The sequence below is a fragment of the Carassius gibelio genome, chromosome B22 (genome assembly GCF_023724105.1).
Source record: "Carassius gibelio isolate Cgi1373 ecotype wild population from Czech Republic chromosome B22, carGib1.2-hapl.c, whole genome shotgun sequence".
Lineage (NCBI taxonomy): Eukaryota > Metazoa > Chordata > Actinopteri > Cypriniformes > Cyprinidae > Carassius > Carassius gibelio.
Genome location: NC_068417.1, coordinates 46445794 through 46450793, shown reverse-complemented (window position 1 = coordinate 46450793; position 5000 = coordinate 46445794). Strand labels below are relative to the sequence as shown.

Below are 5000 nucleotides of genomic sequence, written 5' to 3'. Positions count from 1 at the left end.
TCTGAATCTTAGCAGGTTTAGGTCTGGTTAGCACTTTGATGAGAGACTGCCTGGGAATACCAGGTGCTTTAATCTCTTTGGAAAATTTCACGAATTATATAATAATCTTTCATTTAAAAAAAAAAAAAAAAAAAAAAAAAAGAGTCAATGCCCGATCTCTGAATCTTAGCAGGTTTAGGTATGGTTAGCACTTTGATGAGAGACTGCCTAGGAATACCAGGTGCTTTAAGCTTTTGGGTTTTCTTTCCTACTTATATAATGTACTGGCGATTAGATTGGCTGGTCTTTAAATAGCCCTCTCTTTGCAGCAGTCTTTGCTTACGGCCATACCAACCTGGCTATGCCCGATCTCGTCTGATCTCGGAAGCTAAGCAGGTTTGGGCCTGGTTAGTACTTGGATGGGAGACCGCCTGGGAATACCAGGTGCTGTAATCTTTTTGGACATTTTTCACTTAGTATATAATAATTTTGCCAAAAAATAGAGTCAATGCCCGATCTCTGAATATTAGCAGGTTTGGGCCTGGTTAGTACATGGATGGGAGACTGCCTGGGAATACCAGGTGCTTTAATCTGTTTGAAAAATTTCACGAATTATATAATAATCTTTCATTAAAAAAAAAAAAAAAAAAAAAATAGAGTCAATGCCCGATCTCTGAATATTAACAGGTTTGGGCCTGGTTAGTACATGGATGGGAGACTGCCTGGGAATACCAGGTGCTGTAAGCTTTTTGGACATTTTTCACTTAGTATATAATAATTTTGCCAAAAAATAGAGTCAATGCCCGATCTCTGAATCTTAGCAGGTTTAGGTATGGTTAGCACTTTGATGAGAGACTGCCTAGGAATACCAGGTGCTTTAAGCTTTTGGGTTTTCTTTCCTACTTATATAATGTACTGGCGATTAGATTGGCTGGTCTTTAAATAGCCCTCTCTTTGCTGCTGTCTTCGCTTACGGCCATACCAACCTGGCTATGCCCGATCTCGTCTGATCTCGGAAGCTAAGCAGGTTTGGGCCTGGTTAGTACTTGGATGGGAGACCGCCTGGGAATACCAGGTGCTGTAAGCTTTTTGGACATTTTTCACTTAGTATATAATAATTTTGCCAAAAAATAGAGTCAATGCCCGATCTCTGAATATTAACAGGTTTGGGCCTGGTTAGTACATGGATGGGAGACTGCCTGGGAATACCAGGTGCTGTAAGCTTTTTGGACATTTTTCACTTAGTATATAATAATTTTGCCAAAAAATAGAGTCAATGCCCGATCTCTGAATATTAGCAGGTTTAGGTCTGGTTAGCACTTTGATGAGAGACTGCCTGGGAATACCAGGTGCTTTAATCTCTTTGGAAAATTTCACGAATTATATAATAATCTTTCATTTAAAAAAAAAAAAAAAAAAAAAAAGAGTCAATGCCCGATCTCTGAATCTTAGCAGGTTTAGGTATGGTTAGCACTTTGATGAGAGACTGCCTAGGAATACCAGGTGCTTTAAGCTTTTGGGTTTTCTTTCCTACTTATATAATGTACTGGCGATTAGATTGGCTGGTCTTTAAATAGCCCTCTCTTTTCTGCTGTCTTCGCTTACGGCCATACCAACCTGGCTATGCCCGATCTCGTCTGATCTCGGAAGCTAAGCAGGTTTGGGCCTGGTTAGTACTTGGATGGGAGACCGCCTGGGAATACCAGGTGCTGTAAGCTTTTTGGACATTTTTCACTTAGTATATAATAATTTTGCCAAAAAATAGAGTCAATGCCCGATCTCTGAATATTAGCAGGTTTGGGCCTGGTTAGTACATGGATGGGAGACTGCCTGGGAATACCAGGTGCTTTAATCTGTTTGAAAAATTTCACGAATTATATAATAATCTTTCATTAAAAAAAAAAAAAAAAAAAAATAGAGTCAATGCCCGATCTCTGAATATTAACAGGTTTGGGCCTGGTTAGTACATGGATGGGAGACTGCCTGGAAATACCAGGTGCTGTAAGCTTTTTGGACATTTTTCACTTAGTATATAATAATTTTGCCAAAAAATAGAGTCAATGCCCGATCTCTGAATATTAACAGGTTTGGGCCTGGTTAGTACATGGATGGGAGACTGCCTGGGAATACCAGGTGCTGTAAGCTTTTTGGACATTTTTCACTTAGTATATAATAATTTTGCCAAAAAATAGAGTCAATGCCCGATCTCTGAATCTTAGCAGGTTTAGGTCTGGTTAGCACTTTGATGAGAGACTGCCTGGGAATACCAGGTGCTTTAATCTCTTTGGAAAATTTCACGAATTATATAATAATCTTTCATTTAAAAAAAAAAATAAAATAAAAAGAGTCAATGCCCGATCTCTGAATCTTAGCAGGTTTAGGTATGGTTAGCACTTTGATGAGAGACTGCCTAGGAATACCAGGTGCTATAAGCTTTTGGGTTTTCTTTCCTACTTATATAATGTACTGGCGATTAGATTGGCTGGTCTTTAAATAGCCCTCTCTTTGCTGCTGTCTTCGCTTACGGCCATACCAACCTGGCTATGCCCGATCTCGTCTGATCTCGGAAGCTAAGCAGGTTTGGGCCTGGTTAGTACATGGATGGGAGACTGCCTGGGAATACCAGGTGCTTTAATCTGTTTGAAAAATTTCACGAATTATATAATAATCTTTCATTAAAAAAAAAAAAAAAAAAAAAATAGAGTCAATGCCCGATCTCTGAATATTAGCATGTTTGGGCCTGGTTAGTACATGGATGGGAGACTGCCTGGGAATACCAGGTGCTGTAAGCTTTTTGGACATTTTTCACTTAGTATATAATAATTTTGCCAAAAAATAGAGTCAATGCCCGATCTCTGAATATTAACAAGTTTGGGCCTGGTTAGTACATGGATGGGAGACTGCCTGGGAATACCAGGTGCTGTAAGCTTTTTGGACATTTTTCACTTAGTATATAATAATTTTGCCAAAAAATAGAGTCAATGCCCGATCTCTGAATCTTAGCAGGTTTAGGTATGGTTAGCACTTTGATGAGAGACTGCCTAGGAATACCAGGTGCTTTAAGCTTTTGGGTTTTCTTTCTTACTTATATAATGTACTGGCGATTAGATTGGCTGGTCTTTAAATAGCCCTCTCTTTGCTGCTGTCTTCGCTTACGGCCATACCAACCTGGCTATGCCCGATCTCGTCTGATCTCGGAAGCTAAGCAGGTTTGGGCCTGGTTAGTACTTGGATGGGAGACCGCCTGGGAATACCAGGTGCTGTAAGCTTTTTGGACATTTTTCACTTAGTATATAATAATTTTGCCAAAAAATAGAGTCAATGCCCGATCTCTGAATATTAACAGGTTTGGGCCTGGTTAGTACATGGATGGGAGACTGCCTGGGAATACCAGGTGCTGTAAGCTTTTTGGACATTTTTCACTTAGTATATAATAATTTTGCCAAAAAATAGAGTCAATGCCCGATCTCTGAATCTTAGCAGGTTTAGGTCTGGTTAGCACTTTGATGAGAGACTGCCTGGGAATACCAGGTGCTTTAATCTCTTTGGAAAATTTCACGAATTATATAATAATCTTTCATTTAAAAAAAAAAAAAAAAAAAAAAAAAAAGAGTCAATGCCCGATCTCTGAATCTTAGCAGGTTTAGGTATGGTTAGCACTTTGATGAGAGACTGCCTAGGAATACCAGGTGCTTTAAGCTTTTGGGTTTTCTTTCCTACTTATATAATGTACTGGCGATTAGATTGGCTGGTCTTTAAATAGCCCTCTCTTTGCAGCAGTCTTTGCTTACGGCCATACCAACCTGGCTATGCCCGATCTCGTCTGATCTCGGAAGCTAAGCAGGTTTGGGCCTGGTTAGTACTTGGATGGGAGACCGCCTGGGAATACCAGGTGCTGTAAGCTTTTTGGACATTTTTCACTTAGTATATAATAATTTTGCCAAAAAATAGAGTCAATGCCCGATCTCTGAATATTAGCAGGTTTGGGCCTGGTTAGTACATGGATGGGAGACTGCCTGGGAATACCAGGTGCTTTAATCTGTTTGAAAAATTTCACGAATTATATAATAATCTTTCATTAAAAAAAAAAAAAAAAAAAAATAGAGTCAATGCCCGATCTCTGAATATTAACAGGTTTGGGCCTGGTTAGTACATGGATGGGAGACTGCCTGGGAATACCAGGTGCTGTAAGCTTTTTGGACATTTTTCACTTAGTATATAATAATTTTGCCAAAAAATAGAGTCAATGCCCGATCTCTGAATCTTAGCAGGTTTAGGTATGGTTAGCACTTTGATGATAGACTGCCTAGGAATACCAGGTGCTTTAAGCTTTTGGGTTTTCTTTCCTACTTATATAATGTACTGGCGATTAGATTGGCTGGTCTTTAAATAGCCCTCTCTTTGCTGCTGTCTTCGCGTACGGCCATACCAACCTGGCTATGCCCGATCTCGTCTGATCTCGGAAGCTAAGCAGGTTTGGGCCTGGTTAGTACTTGGATGGGAGACCGCCTGGGAATACCAGGTGCTGTAAGCTTTTTGGACATTTTTCACTTAGTATATAATAATTTTGCCAAAAAATAGAGTCAATGCCCGATCTCTGAATATTAACAGGTTTGGGCCTGGTTAGTACATGGATGGGAGACTGCCTGGGAATACCAGGTGCTGTAAGCTTTTTGGACATTTTTCACTTAGTATATAATAATTTTGCCAAAAAATAGAGTCAATGCCCGATCTCTGAATCTTAGCAGGTTTAGGTCTGGTTAGCACTTTGATGAGAGACTGCCTGGGAATACCAGGTGCTTTAATCTCTTTGGAAAATTTCACGAATTATATAATAATCTTTCATTTAAAAAAAAAACAAAACAAAAAAAAAAAGAGTCAATGCCCGATCTCTGAATCTTAGCAGGTTTAGGTATGGTTAGCACTTTGATGAGAGACTGCCTAGGAATACCAGGTGCTTTAAGCTTTTGGGTTTTCTTTCCTACTTATATAATGTACTGGCGATTAGATTGGCTGGTCTT

The 5000-nt window shown here is 39.5% G+C and overlaps 7 non-coding genes across 7 annotated transcripts; all 7 read left to right on the top strand.

Moving 5' to 3' along the window:
• The first annotated feature begins 316 nt into the window (after positions 1 to 316).
• LOC127994985 (5S ribosomal RNA) lies at positions 317 to 435 on the top strand. The gene has a single exon (XR_008167950.1). It is a non-coding gene; the product is annotated as a 5S ribosomal RNA (ribosomal RNA).
• Positions 436 to 947: 512 nt separating this feature from the next.
• On the top strand, positions 948 to 1066 carry LOC128007725 (5S ribosomal RNA). Its single transcript, XR_008179476.1, has one exon. It is a non-coding gene; the product is annotated as a 5S ribosomal RNA (ribosomal RNA).
• Positions 1067 to 1578: 512 nt separating this feature from the next.
• LOC128007723 (5S ribosomal RNA) lies at positions 1579 to 1697 on the top strand. The gene has a single exon (XR_008179474.1). It is a non-coding gene; the product is annotated as a 5S ribosomal RNA (ribosomal RNA).
• Positions 1698 to 2498: 801 nt separating this feature from the next.
• LOC128006188 (5S ribosomal RNA) lies at positions 2499 to 2617 on the top strand. Its single transcript, XR_008178818.1, has one exon. It is a non-coding gene; the product is annotated as a 5S ribosomal RNA (ribosomal RNA).
• Positions 2618 to 3129: 512 nt separating this feature from the next.
• Positions 3130 to 3248, top strand: LOC128007722 (5S ribosomal RNA). Its single transcript, XR_008179473.1, has one exon. It is a non-coding gene; the product is annotated as a 5S ribosomal RNA (ribosomal RNA).
• A 516-nt stretch (positions 3249 to 3764) lies between these two features.
• Positions 3765 to 3883, top strand: LOC128007721 (5S ribosomal RNA). The gene has a single exon (XR_008179472.1). It is a non-coding gene; the product is annotated as a 5S ribosomal RNA (ribosomal RNA).
• A 511-nt stretch (positions 3884 to 4394) lies between these two features.
• On the top strand, positions 4395 to 4513 carry LOC127997641 (5S ribosomal RNA). The gene has a single exon (XR_008170504.1). It is a non-coding gene; the product is annotated as a 5S ribosomal RNA (ribosomal RNA).
• Positions 4514 to 5000: the final 487 nt, after the last annotated feature.